We start from the raw sequence: 15,668 nt of genomic DNA, 5'->3' as shown, positions 1-15,668 counted from the left end.
TTGCTAAATAAGCACTTTTGGCTGCTCAACTTATCACTTATAGTGTTTTCTTCCTATGTGTTGGTTTATGACTGAGCACAATAGATGAACATGCTTCAAGTGTATCTGCAACAAAATACAATAAAATTTGATGAGATGGAGACCATGAGATACGTGTTACTTTCCTTAACTATCACCTCATGTACAAGTATTATATTGCTTTACCTCCTGGAATGAGATATCAAGTTATTCTCCATATCTTGTCTATTACCTGGTATTAGAACTAGGTCCGTCTCCTTTTGAGCTCACAGTCTACGCTCGAGTTAGGCCTGTTAATTTGGATTATAGTCATACATTGGTTGGGGAATGGACTAGTGGTCTGTTCAAATGGACTTGGGCAATCCTTCCCTCTTGAGCTAGCTTTCAGGCTGGCTTAGGCCCAGGTGCCATATCTTTACAACTTGCTCTTTCAGTTTTTATTTTTACATCAAATTCTCCAACACTGCTACTCTTTCATTTTCATACTAAATTCTCCATTTTCGCTCTCTGATCTTTCATTTTCAATACCAAATTCTACATTATCGCTTTTTTAGCTTTCAAAGTTACTAGTTTCCTACAGAGCAATAAAACACTACCAAATAATGTAGGTCAAATTAATGCTAAATCTAAATGGAGTTGATACTTCATTCCTTCAACATTTGCAGATTTCTTGTCATAGTCTGGAAGAGCTATCTTAACTGTCTATGTTCTCACCAACTTCCAAATAATATAAGTCAAATTAAAGCTAAATCTAAATGGAGTTGTCCCTTCAATATTTGCAGGTTTCCTGTCCCAACCTGGAAAAACTATTTATCAATGGGGCTCACAGCATAACTGCTCTATGCTCTCACCAACTTCCAACAGCTTACTTCAGAAAGCTCGAAAAATTGGAAGTACATAGTTGTGAAAATTTGAGAAACTTGATGTCTCCATTAGTGGCCAGAGATTTTTTGAATCTCCGAGTACTAAAGATAAAACACTGCCAATCAATGGAAGAAGTGATCACAGAAGAGGAACAACAAGGAGAAGAAATCATGAATAATGAGCCGTTATTTCCCCTGTTGGAAAAGTTGAAGCTTCGGGATCTGCCAAAGTTGTGGCATTTCTTCTTAACAAATCGTGCTCTTGTATTTCCAATTCTCAGGAAAGTGAAGATTGATGGCTGCCTTGAAAGGAAGATGCTTGTCCAACAGGGAGCTGTGAGAGTCAAAAGTGTGAACATTGATGGTGAGGTGGAAGTAGTTGATCTCAATAAAGCGAAACAGAAGATGTTCAGTTCTAAGGTTTGTCTTATGTCGCCGTATTACTAATTATCTTGATGTTAGATAAGACTTTCATTTTTGTATTTGCAGGTTTCTTCTCCCAGCCTGGAAGTGCTGTATATCAAAACTTCTGACAGAATAACTTCTCCATACTCTCACCAACTTCCATGCTACTTCAGCAAACTTGTAGCATTGACAGTAAGTGTGGCAATTGGAGAAATCTGATGTCTCCATCCGTGGTCAGAGGTGTTCTGAAACTCCGGAAACTAAAGATAGAAAATTGCCCATTAATGGAAGAAGTGATCACAGAAGAAGAACAACAAGGAGAAGAAATGAGTAATGCGCCCTTATTTCCCCAGTTGGAAGAGCTGAGACTTTACAATTTGCCAAAGCTGGGGCACTTCTTTCAGACAAAGCGTGTTCTTGAATTTCCATTCCTCAAAGAATTGAAGATTCGTAAATGCCCTGAAATGAAGACGTTTTTGCAACAGGGATTTGTAAGTACACCAAATCTCGAAAGTGTGAAAAATGATGATGAGCTGAAAGTAGTTGATCTCTGTTTGCAACATAATTTAAATTCATGGAAAATAAATTTTAACCACAAACAAAAATACGAAGAAACAAGAATTTTTTTGCAACATAATTTAAATTCATGGAAAATAAATTTTAACCACAAACAAAAATATGAAGAAACAAGAATTTTTTATTGATAAACGATTGTGGTTACAAATCTGTTCCTCCCTAGATTCTTCTCTCTTGATTTTCTCCGTAATTCGAGGGTGGCTTATTCTCGAACATAGGATGATATATTGGAGATTCCGATCTTTTTACGAATACCCACAGCTTATGGGATATTCAAGATTGTTTCAGGGAACATGTTACCCTTTAAATAGGCAAGATTTAGGGTAAAGTAGCCTTTTAGAACTCTAACAGAATTTGGATTCTTATTAAAGAGTCCACAAATTTTAGATGTCTACAATCTTAATAAAGATGTTCAATGCTAAGGTTTGTCTTGTGCCACTGTATAACTAATTACTATATTTATATTTGTGTCATGTATTATACACCCCTGGTTTACTTCTCTCTTTCCGTTTTAACTGGCAAATAGTAATTGTAATACTTATCTTCAGACAGTTACGTCTGTTTATAACCTGATACATATATTGGCGGAAATAACAAATATAGGCGAATCTCCAATGTTATAATCTAAGAGTTCACGTGAACTCTATAGCTTTTGCCCAAGACCTTTTATCTATGTTATTAGTATATCTAGAGATTCCTTGTTGTTTTTTTAATTCTTGTTGAATACTGTAACTGGGTGCAGGTGCTGCATGGATAATCCGTTGTTATTACTGCAAATATTATTTCTATGATGGGTTTATTCCCAACAACTTTTCGGATTGAGTTAGACCCAGGTGTCATATCTTTACAACCTTCATATCAAAGTCTACATTGCCGCACTTTCGGCTTTCAAAGTTACTGTTTTTCTATCCAATAATTAAAACAACTACCACCTTCATATCAAAGTCTACATTGCCACTCTTTCGGCTTTCAAAGTTACTGTTTTTCTATCCAACAATTAAAACAACTACCGAATAATATAAGGTCAAATTAAAGCTAAATCTAAATGAAGTTGTCCCGTCAACATTTGCAGGTTTATTGCCCCAGCCTGGAAAAGCTATTTATCAATGGGGCTAACAGCATAACTACTCTATGCTCTCACCAACTTCCAACTGCCTACTTCAGTAAACTTGAAATATTGGAAGTATGTAGTTGTGAAAAATTGAGAAACTTGATGACTCCATCTGTGGCCAGAGGTCTTCTGAATCTCCGAACACTAAGCATAAAAAACTGTCAAATGGAAGAAGTGATTACAGAAGAGGAACCACAAGGAGAAGAAATCATGACAAATGAGCCCTTATTTCCCCGGTTGGAAGAGCTGATAAAGCTGGGACATTTCATTCTGACGAAGCGTGCTCTTAAATTTCCATTCCTCAGAGCAGTGAAGATTCAAGACTGCCCTGAAATGAAGACATTTATCCAACAGGGGTCTGTCAGTACACCGAGCCTTGAAAGTGTGAACAATGATGATGAGGTGAAAGTAGATGCTCTGAATGAATGGATACATCAGAGGTTCAATTCTAAGGTTTGTCTTGTGGCGCTAGCTGGCTGTATAACTAATTAACTCTACTGCTCTTTTTCCATCTTAACTTAATAGTAATAGTAATATTCAGACACTCATTTATGTTCATCACTTGAAGTAGCTTCCTTTGACATGCCCCCAAATATTTATCTTTCAACTAAATATTGTAATGTCTGTTCTTTTGTAATCTCTACTCTCAGGAAGAAGATGGAAGCTAATCTGAAGATTCAATCGAGTGACGGCAGAAGCTAAAGTGTTGTCTGTGAATCCAAAACTAGGAAGGTAATAATTAAGTACTCGATGATAAGTCCAAAGTGCATCCGCGTTAGCTCGAACATCGCCTGATACCTATGCTCGTGATTGGAGGTAACAAGCAGAGGTGGGTCTACATTATAACTCACGGGTTCACATGAACCCAACAGCTTTTGCCTAAGACTTGTATCTCTATTTGTAATTTCTAGAAAATAGTTTATTGTGTGCGCAATTACTATTATTATTATATTAAACTTGAGGGCCCGGTAGGATTTGATAAATTTTAAATTTTGAATTCTCTTGTGGTTCTAAATTCTTCTATCATTATATTTAATAGCTAATATATAGCTTTATTTTCTCACGATATCTTGCATTCTATGTCGTTTTAAAAGATTGTAAAGATTCCTTTTCGAGAGATGCTCGTTCATCCATATTTAATCGAAGACTATATATAACAGAAGGCGATAACACAATAATTTCATGGTTAAGACAAACAAGGAACCTTACAACAACATGCCCTTCTGGAAGGGGTAGAGTGCACACAGACCATACCCCTACCTCAGAGGTAGAGAGACTGTTTTGGTTAGACCCTCGGCAAGAAAAAATCCTTCGCTGCTTCTCTCTGCTCCTTGGCTTTCTTTCCTTTCATCCTGTATGGTTTTCCGAGTAATGTTAATAGCAAGAAAAGCCACATGATAAATAAAAAGTAATGGAAATTAGTGAAGCAGAGTCTAAGGAACCTCTTTGCAATATGTCTCTCCTCCCTATCGACTTTGATTTTATCAATTTTCTTGAAGTTTCTCGCCTAATTCAGTGTACTTTTGAGCCTTTAACAAAGGGTTACGTTCCTGTCATGTCTCAGTTACGTTCAAAGATTTTAAATGGCTATAAAATTAAGTTTTTGGAAGAAAACGAGTGAGACAGTTTTCCAAAATCCTAATTTGGAGTTATATCTAATGCAAATAACAGACTCATTGTTAACCAGTCATGTTAAAGAACAAAGGCATGTAGGATCATCAAATGCACTTCTAATCACTGTTTCATTTTAGAAAGAGTACCCTTGTTATATCACCAAATCTTGATTTTCATAAATAAAATGTATTTACTTTGGTCTCTAAGGCCTATATTGGTCACTCCGAACTTGAGCACTTCTAACCGCAGTTCCTGATGTATTCATGTCTCGTATATGCGTATGAAAAATAATTGGTTTTACGGTTCTTTTCGAGTAGTAAATCTTCCTGTTGACACAAGTTGTCCATGTGATACTGGAATTAAGCAACATTGGCATATGATCACATGTGTCTCCAAAATTAAGAGGAGAGTTTCAAGGTACATTTTATAGATGGTATTATCGATGTAAGGCTTTTAAATAATTGGACCAACTCTTTTTTTTGTTCAATATGACTGTGATACATGAAGTCAACTGTTTATAGTTGGTATTATCCATGTAATGCTTTTTCTAAAGCCACTGTCACTCATATTAATGGAGAAAACCACAGAGATGACAGAATGCTAATTTAAATTTCTTCTCTTTTTACTAACAATCAAGAATATCTTATGTAGGCATATATAACGTGGCTTATCTAAATTATCTTTGGTGAAATTATGAAGTTCACCACTTGCTTTATTGTATTGTTTGACACGTATTCAAGAAAACAAGTTGGCTGTGTTCGAACAAGTTGTTTCATAAGAATTCAAAAGCCACAATGCTGAGTTTTGTCATGCCATATCTAACTGTGTTTTGCTTACATTACTTTGCGTGTCATAGATTGGTTGATTTCACTTTTTGGTTTCTTGTAGATAGTTGTGATGCTTATGTAGTAGTAATTTTCTGCAAAAACCTATACATCCTTGAATGTCTTGTAAAATATGAAAATAAAATTGTTCTAAAAGAATACTTGTCCAGAACGAAAGCATAATGGTTGTCGCTTCATTTTCCAGATTAACAGTTATTTAGATGATAACCGTTTCAGGCTATTACCCTCAGTTGCCAGATCGATCTACTTATTTCCTAAAAATAGACATACGGCAGAACTTGAAGTTTTCTCCCGTTTCAACCTTCTCAGGGTATTGGTCATATTCCATGGTTACGAATGTTCTGGTTCATTTCTAGTTGTAACTACAAAATTATTCATCCGAGATATCTCCAAGTTCGATGTGATGCCAATCTTCCTACATCAATCTTCAAGCTTCATAATTTGCAAACTCTAATTTATTATAGACGTTGTAATTATACAACTTTACCAGAGAAGATATGGACGATGAAGAACTTGAGGCATATACATACGCCGAAAGCCTGTTATTTACCAAGTCCTAGAAGAAAAAGTATCCTAAAGGGCTATATAACCACACAACTATTATGGTATGTATAAGGCCACAAGTTTCGGAAGTTCTTATTTCTTTCTTAAACTCCGTGATAAATCAAACTATGCCATGTTGGAAGGGAGGATAAGAGGAAAATGAAATTCTTATCGCTATTTACTGATATGCGATACCTGTGCTAGCAGGATCGGCCACGCCGAAATCTTGCATTGGACTTGGCTCAAAAGCTAACACAACACAGCAGAAACTAAGTACTGCTGCTAGATTCAGCAGGAGAAAGTGCTCAGCCATTTTCAAGAACTAAAGAAGAGAAGCAAAACAACAACTACTACGCCTCAGCCCCAAACTAGCAGGAGCAAAAGTAAGGAGAAAATATTGGAAGAGAAGAAAGATGCTTTTCTAGGACGATGTGATTGATAAGATAGTCTCCTTATGTATAGAAGAGAGAAAAGACTTCATGCATGCAAGAGTGCTATAACTTTTGCTGAGAATTGTGTCTTCTTTGAAAAATACTGAAGCGCCGTCATTTGCAGTGATTATGATATAATTTTCAGAAACAAGACAATAATAAGAGGTTAGGCAGCTTAGGACAAAAGGAAATATTGTGATTCTTGAATACCTCGGATGGACAAATGGAGGATTTGTTCAGAGAGGCGGTCAGGCGGAGCTAGAGTTCTGGTGATCATCATATAGAATTAAAACTCAATCTGTTATTTGGCAATAAATCTAGGCAAGAATACTATACAAGATTTCATGAACACTTCTTGTACAAATGTCGCCTTGTTAAAAAAGAATTTGAATTAGTATCTAAGTATAAGACTATGAGTCATGAAGACTATAGGTATTACCTTTTGAATGATTTGGATTGAACTATTTAAACAATGTTGCAATACAAATCAGTTGAAATATACTTAAATTTTCCCATTAACTATGGCACAGTTTGTTGCAGAAGGCATCTGATGTCATGAAGACTAAACACAAAAAGATTTTATCTTATAACAAAAGTTGCTCATCATAATTTTTATTTTGTTAGTTCTTGTTCTAGTCATTTTTATAAAACTAAAAGTTAGAAACACCTAATCCTCTACACTCTATCCAGGTGACATGAGTTCTACGAATAGAAGTTCAACTTTGACATGTAATCTTCAAAGTTTGCGGAACTAAACTAGCTCTGTGGTGGTCAAGCTTTGGTCTTAAAACTGATTTGGTTTCTCTCATGCCAGATTTGATGTACTGCAGCTGCTAACACCATGCGATATACTTCAGCTCCTTACCTGCGCCAAACTTCAAACCAATAGCTGACGCCATATTGCCCCGGACATTAAAAGAAGAGATGATGTATGGACTCAGGATCCTGCTTGAATAAGACACTTGTGAAACAGTTGTGAAGCCCCATTTGGCCATCCTGTCCTTAGTGAAAAAGGAGTAATTAATAATGTGACTAATGAAACTTTTTTCTTTTTTCGAGATGACGATCAAAAACTTATCTAAACTCACTTTTTCGCAAGTTTCACACCTCAACTATCAGGTATTCCCTTTCCTAGAACTATCATCTTCTATGTATTAAAAAACATCTAACTGAGTAGATGGTGATAGTTCAGGTAGGAAAACAGAAGAGTTGATAGTTGCAGTGTAAAACTCGCAGAAAGGTGATAGTTCAGGTGCGGTGTTGATCATTAACTCTTCGTTTTTGGAGAAATCTAAAAAAACTTACATTGAGTGTTATGTATGGATGTAGACTTTAAGGCAATTGTTACCCATGTCCTCTTGTTCTTGTTCAATCTTTCTTGCAGAATCCTCAGCAGAAGTGCTGCAATTATGTAATTCAATCGACTCCAAAGTACAAATTTCTCCAAAATCTATTGGAATTTCCTTAAGGTTGTTGCATTTCTTCAGAACAAGGCGTTTCAGACTTAGGAAGTTATCACTACTCGCTAGCCAATTCGCAAGAAGTACTTTCCGAAATAACAACAACTTTGGGCTTTCGAATATGCCATCATCACGCAATCTCCATAAATCACCAAAGGCTGCACAATCTTTAAGTTTAAGCTCTTCAAGATTTGGCAACTTGACAAGAATTGAAATATCTTCCCAAGGAAAACCAAACCCGCCAGCCAAAGTCAACCTCTTAATTGATGCTGGGAAAAAAGACTTCTTGATGGAGATCGGAGGTGTCAAAGGCAAAAAGGCATTACTGACACACTTCAATGCTTCGAGTTTTGTCAAGCAGGACATATCAATGGGGCGATTGACCCAACTCTTTTTACGTAAGTCATTATAATGGACGATCAATCTTTTTAGATTGGGAATGCTAGAAAGGATTTCATTTGTACAATTGGTGAAATAGAGATTAGAAAATTCCACCAAATTTGGCATCCCTATCACAAGATGCTTATTTAAAATACTTTTTCTTCTAGGACTCGGTAAATAACAGACATGCCTTATATGTATATGCCTCAAGTTCATCATCGTCCATATCTTCTCTGGTAAAGTTGTATGATTATAACATCTCTCATAAATTAGAGTTTGCAGATTCTGAAGCTCCGAGATTGATGCAGGAAGATCTGCATGAGATTGAACTTGTAGATATCTCAGATGAAATAACTTTGTGATTACAGGTGGGATAGAATGGTAACTTTTATTTTCATCGAAAACGGCCAATACCCTGAGAAGGCGGAAACTGGAGAAAACTTCAAGACTTACAAAATTATGAGTTTTAGAAAATAAGTAGATAGACCGGGCAACCGAGGTAATAACTTGAAACGCCTATCATCTGAATAACTGTTCATCTGGAAACTGAAGCGACGACCATTGTACTTTTGTGTTGAAAGAGTAAAGACTACACCAGTTCGCTCAACATGCATAAACTTTGTCATTTCGACTTCAGTCAAACAGAATTCACGCAGTAGATCATGCATTCCACATACTTTTATCTGACTGCTGAATCTCCTTTTGTTAACGATTATCAAGTTCCTGCTGATAAGATCCTCCAAATAATCTTCCGCCACTTCCTCCAAGCTTTTATCACTTTCAGGCCTTCTTATAAAACCTTCAGCGATCCATAATTGAATCAATCTCCAAGTCTCAACCTGATAATCCTCCGGGAAACTACCCATAGAAAGAAAGAACGGTTTGAGGTAGTTAGGCAAGTTGTGGTAACTCAAACCGAGCACTCCTAAGCATTTATCTGGATGACTAGCTATGATTTCACCCATGGTTCGGGAAACATCCATCCAACTTTCTAACGTCCTGGCCACTTTAGAGAGATGTCCCGCAGTCACTGAAATTGTCAAGGGTAGTCCTAGGCATTTTTCTGCTATTTGCTTTCCAATTTCTTCCAACTCAGGAGGATGATCATATTCTGGTCCAAACACCTTATCACGAAGTAACTTCCAACTGTTTTCTAAATTCAAGGGGTTCATCTCATGACGGCTATCAGGATTTGCATATATTGCAACCTTTGTTTCTCTAGTGGTCAATAAGATTCTACTCCTATTATTGCAATTAGGAAATATTGCTCTTATGCTATCCCAAACATCCGTACTCCAAATATCATCAACTACAACAAGGTATCTCCGAACCTTTAGTGTTTTCTGCACCAGGTCGGCTAATTTATTGTCGTCCTTCTTTTCATAATCTTTTTCGATCTCAGTTTACTTGGAAAGGCAATGTAAATCTTCTAACAACACATTTCTACTTCCATATACTTGAGATATTGCAACCCAAACACGAACGTCAAAATGATACCTGATTTTCAGATGATTGTGAGCTTTTCTAGCAAGTGTTGTTTTACAGATGCCACCCATGCCTGATATTGTGACGATGTCTAGATCGGACAACGGCTCTTTCAATCTTCTAACTATTATCTCCAAGTCCTCATCAATTCCTTGCACGATATCGCCGTCCAAATTTTGCAGCATCCGGTTACTTCTGGAAGAAGTACTTCCAATCGAGAAATCCCCCACAGATTCAAGAAATTGATGATCATCCATATCATGACTACTTGTGCTAAAATCAGAAACAATCTCCATCACTTCATTCATTATTGTATTTATTCTTTCAACAACCGGTTGCAAATTCCTTAGCAAATTCTTGTTTAGTGAACTTTCAGATGCATTTTCACATGTCCGGCAGATCTCAATAGCATCTTCTGCATCACTAGCAGCAGATATAATTACTTCCTCGAAAGATTTGATTTTTTCAGGATCACGTCTACTCTTGCTAGCTTCTTCGACAAAATTTCGAAAATATACAGCAGTATAATGAAGGGATTCTAGTGTTTTAGCAGTTTGACCTTGAATGAGTACGGAGTGACTCTCCTGAAATTGCTCAAGTGTTTGAAGAAGAGAAATTATAGCTGCGTAAGCTGCCATCACCTAGTACGATAACGGAAGAGGTAACACAAAGATTTTACCCTTCACAAGATCAAAGTCGTGCATGAATTAGCCTTTAATAGAGTGCTCGTAGACTTAAAAACTTGAAAATTTTCTAAGTGTAATGAGGACTTAGAGTCATTTTAGCTGGCAATCTTCGGGATACAACTTTTCAACCTTCCCGACGTCCGTTTTTAGATTTTCAAGTTGTATTACGATCGGGCAAGCTCATAGTACATCTCGGATAAGTTTCAGAATTTTTCGGAATGCATAAGGCTGCGTTTGGATTTCAAAACAGTAGCAAAACGCATAGCCTATTGCCCAGTTTTCAGCATTTCAGGGTCAACTTCAAACGATCATAGCTCTCTTAATATAATGAACTGGGAGAGATGCTACCTATCAAATGAAAGATCTTTGAGTCTTATTTCCAATGCAACTGGTTTCATACAAATCCAACATCTGAGTAAGGAGTTATACCCATTTTACTTCAGTCTGTTAGCTTGTCAACTGAGGGATAGTTTCGACTTTGTTTGTTTTCTTAGGGGAATTTTAGTCATTTCACCTCACCAAATTTCGTAGCCCCCAATTCATCAAAATATAATTCTTTTCTCAAATTTTCTCTCAAGAACACCCCTTAGGGTTTCAAAAAAAAATCCCAGATAACTCAAGATTCAACTATGGGTTTTGGAAGATAATTGGAGATTTGGAATCCCCACATCGTAGGCTTCAAGGATCATCCCTCAATTTCTTAAATAGAGGTACGCGGGGTTTTCCTAAAATCTCATGGGCATAGAAATCATGTTTTAAGAATGGGGTTTACGAATTCATATACATACTCATGTTTTAGAAGCTTTAATGATATTGTTTTGGCCTTTTGGCTTTCCCCCAAAGTGATTTGAAAATTATATGTATATGTATATATGTGTTTGTCTTGAAATATGAATTGAGAGCATGATTTACATGAAACCCTCTCTTGATGTAAATTTTTTCATGTTTCATATGATATGGATTGTTTTTAAAATGCATCTTGAAAAGCATGTTATGAAGTGTCTTAATTTATGAATGATTTGGTTATGAATCTTGAATTCCAAAGAGAAGGTTGTTTGTATTGAAAAATGTTGAAAATACATATAATGAAAGAGTGCATGGAGTTTGCCAAAAGCACATGACTACCTTATGTTTGAAGAGTTCTTGCATAGTTTTGACTTATGCTTTCGGAACATGAAATCTCTTATAATGTTTGCAAGTTTGGGTGGTCTGAACCATGTTTTAATGAAAGATCATGCTTATTGCATTATGGCTAAGAAATAGGACTTGCAAGTCTTGGTGTGACGACACCAATTCAGATTTTGCCATGATAATTCAGAACAGATTTAATTCATGTTTGAAATCAGACTTTCTAGATGTTGAAATTAGAAACATGCATGATTCAGAACAGGATAAAAACTGGGCATAAAGAGAGCTTAGGTGGTTCCCCGAAGAAGGCATGATTTCAGACAACTCATTGCCCAAAACCATGACTTTTTATCCGGGTTTATATATTATGCTGGCCTAGAGCCTTGTGGCATATCAGATTCAGGAACTCCAACCCTTGCAGCACACTCTGGTTGGAGGCTTCCCCGCCGAGTCAATGGCGGATTCTATATCGCCCATGGAATATCAGACTTGTAGGGGATGCCACCTAACTCAGAAGTAATACACAAATCAGAATTTGAAATTTTCAGACAGGTTACATGTTTTCAGAAAGTGCCCATGTGTTTTCAGAAACTATTTTATTCATGATGTGTTGATGAAAATTGCTCTGATCTATTATATTTATGTTTAAATTTTTTTTTTTGGATTGGTTGCGTGCCCGTACATTTTTGCTCCCCCCCCCCCCCCCCTCTCCTTCCAGGTTTTGAGACACAATTTAGGGGTCCAGATAAACAGTAGGTATTTTAGATCGCAGAGCAGATTATGCAAGGGTGAGCCTTATATATTCCAGAAGGCCAGTTTACTTTCAGATATTTATCTTTAGTCATGTTTTGGTATACTGGGGGCCTTGTCCCAGTTTTCAGACAGTTTTGTTTAGTTCATAGTAGAGATTTCGCAGTTTGAGTCAGACATTATTATTATCTAGATATATTTTGGATTTCAGTTTTCAGTATTATGATCACATTCAGACTGACCATGTTTCTGTATTAGATTTCTATTTCTGCATTATCTTTTATCATATGAATGTTGTGCATGATTACCAGATAGACAGAGGGCGTCCCAAGCCTTCACGGTTTGGGAATGCTCATCACGACCAGGGCCCTGGTTCGGGTAGTGAAAAACTTGGTATCAAAGCACGGTTCATGGTCCCAGGGTGTTTACGAAATTGCATTGGGTAGAGTCTTGTTTATGGGTGTGTAGCGTGCCACACTTATAAGCAAGAGGCTACTAGGCATTTAGGAATCTCTCTTTCTTCATGTTCTAGTTCGTGCAATAGAGTCAGAATGTTCCTCTTTCATACTCTAATTCGTGCTATGGTGTTGCCCATATGAAAGTAAAAAGTCATCCCAAATTCTTTCTTTACTCTAATGTCCTCAGATATGTCCCATTATTGAGGTGATTCAAGTATAGAAGTTTAGAATCTAAATGGCATAGTCCTTTCTAATTGAACCATATAAGAGTTAAAATTTGTGCAAGGACTTGAAAAGAGTCCGTTAGTGCTTCAATGTGTATTGATTTCTATGTAAACATTGATCCTGATGGAATCGTGCTTTTCAGCTTGAGGTATTAATTGCATTTAGTCCCCTTCAAATCTATGTTACAAATGTCTTGCTTAAGGGGGAATGATGTGTAGTAGAATGTTGGAACTGTATTTCCACCCCAATAGTAGTATGCGTTAAAGTGTTGTTGTCATGACCTATTGGTAGTGATATTGGACCAAGAAGTTGGGATGTGAAGTCACAAAGTTAGAAGTCAGAGTGAGGGTAACTTTTGTGTAAATGAATATTTTAGTTGAATAACCGATGTTCGAGAATGATTTACCCCTGTATGGTGATAGACTAATGCGGTAGCTAGTATCATGTGTGGATTGTATGGTAGTCTATGGGTGAAGTGTTTGACTCAGATTTTTATTTATACAGAGTAAGATGTGTATCCTTAGATCATTGAATATTGTGTGTCAATTTTCTATCTCTTGTAATATGTAATCTTATTATCATGGTGTTTTTGATAAATCAAAGTCTAGTGAAGCCGCGTGGGCTCTTTTGATTCACTAGCATAGTTGCTTTGTTATTCATTTCATTTCTTGTTCAAAACACAAAAATCAAAGTCTAGTGAAGCCGTGTGGGCTCTTTTGATTCACTAGCATAGTTGCTTTGTTATTCATTTCATTTCTTGTTCAAAACACAAAAATCAAAGTCTAGTGAAGCCGTGTGAGGCCTATTTCGATTCACTAGCAGCTTGTTGTCCAACTTGTTGTTCTTGTGTTGGTTTAATATATGTATAGCTGAATCTGTTTACATGAGATTGAGTAAGTAAGTAGGAGGTGAGAGATCAGTATAAATAGATAAGATTGTATGGGGTTATAATATCATATTAAGGTTGACCATGCCTATTATGTGACTTTACCCTCTCTTTGACCTTCTTTTGTTGGTAGTTGTAAGCTAGTACTACTTGTGAGAAGATATGTAGTAGATTTGTGAGGTATTTGGATAAAATTTTCAGATTTGACGGATTGATGGTAGATGATTGATGCTAGACCATTGGCTTGAATTTAATATAGAATATGGATGTAGGAATAGTGGCATGAGATTGATGATGCATATTTTGTGAGATTAAATTAGTAGGCTTGATGTGTTGAAATAGTACGTGCAAATGGATTATGATAATGAAAGCCGTAAGTCATGATCGATTATTGTGGTTGTGAAGTTCTAGCATACTAGTGTTTCTTGATGTTTATTTCGTAGTGTCCAAGTGAGAATTATGTGTAAGGTTGGATTGTAAATCATGTTTAGCACTATACTTTAAGTTTTCACAGTTGATGGCCATTAAAGTAGTTGTGATGATTTCTTGAGTAATGATACCAGATTTATAGAAGTGATCTAATAGGCTTGAACAGTGTACGCAAGAGATTAAGTTTATTTAAATTCGTAATGAAGTATGATGTTGTATGTATGATGTAGAAGTATGCCAAGGTGATATGAGGTAGTGGCATTTCTCTAAGACTATTACATGTTGTCCCAGTTATTCAGATAGTATGTCAGTAGAGATTTCGCAGACTATTGCAGATGTTTATTAAATATTATTGGTCATGTTTTCAGGCCTTTAACTATTTTAGATTGTTGACATGTTTCCATATTATTGTGTCTAATCCGTATTACTTTGATCATATGAATTATGTGCATGATTACTAGATAGATAGAGGGCTTTTCGGGCCTTCGGATTTGGGAATGCTCTTCACGGCTAGGGCCCCGGTTCGGGTCGTGATAGTTGGGCTCTTTTATATGATCTTGATTCTCATAGTAATGAGATATAAGTTTGGAGTCGCGATATTGGTAGGCTATGACGAAAGTGGTATGGTTCATCAAAGTCTAGTGATATCCATGTTAAGTGATAGAAATCTAAGTTTGAGCTTTGAAGGTTGAACCGATAGAAATAAGTGTGCAAGTATTATACTATGACTGTTAGGGCTATCGAAATATAGAGTGTATTTCAGAAGGTAGTATTAGCGGTGGGCTTTCCACTTTTATGTGTGGTCTTTCGGGTTAAATTTTTATTTAATTATGTGTATTGTTGTATTCCAGACCCCAGAGTGTGGTGAGTGTCGTTCAGTTTAGAGTCTAGTAATAAGGGATCTCTTGAACTTAATATGATGGCTTAAAGCCAAGGGGGAGATGATAGAATGAATAACCTAGTTAGGCTCTCAGATTTTAGTAGTGATGTCATGATGATATAGAACATCAGAAAGTGAGAGTGAGACTCAACCCATTCTTATCTCAGTATTTTTCAGTTATCCCAATGCCTACTCAAGCTTTACGTTTCAGTTCCATGATCATAGTTCATGTTCATGTATATGATAGAGAATCACGTGCTCTTCCAGTTCTAAAATGAGGGTTTCTAGTTCATTCAGTAGTCGAAATCACATTCCATATGTTATAAACTTCAAATTGAGGTCATGCAGCTCATGACTCATATACACACGCTTTATGGTGCGCTCAGTTCCCATAATTCATGATATACTCTTTATGATTGACGAGATTCATCTTATAGTCATGTATGCCCCAATTCAGATTTTCTTTGATAAATCCCGGATGTTGATTTGCTATT

At 36.5% G+C, this 15,668-nt stretch overlaps 2 pseudogenes; one reads left to right on the top strand and one right to left on the bottom strand.

Annotated features, from left to right (window-relative positions):
• LOC107844704 overlaps nt 1-3,662 on the top strand; it is a 20,404-nt pseudogene extending 16,742 nt beyond the window's left edge.
• A 3,533-nt stretch (nt 3,663-7,195) lies between these two features.
• On the bottom strand, nt 7,196-10,370 carry LOC107844703 (annotated as a pseudogene).
• Nucleotides 10,371-15,668: the final 5,298 nt, after the last annotated feature.

Source organism: Capsicum annuum, unplaced genomic scaffold, assembly GCF_002878395.1.
Source record: "Capsicum annuum cultivar UCD-10X-F1 unplaced genomic scaffold, UCD10Xv1.1 ctg49715, whole genome shotgun sequence".
Lineage (NCBI taxonomy): Eukaryota > Viridiplantae > Streptophyta > Magnoliopsida > Solanales > Solanaceae > Capsicum > Capsicum annuum.
This window is presented reverse-complemented; position numbering and strand designations above follow the sequence as displayed.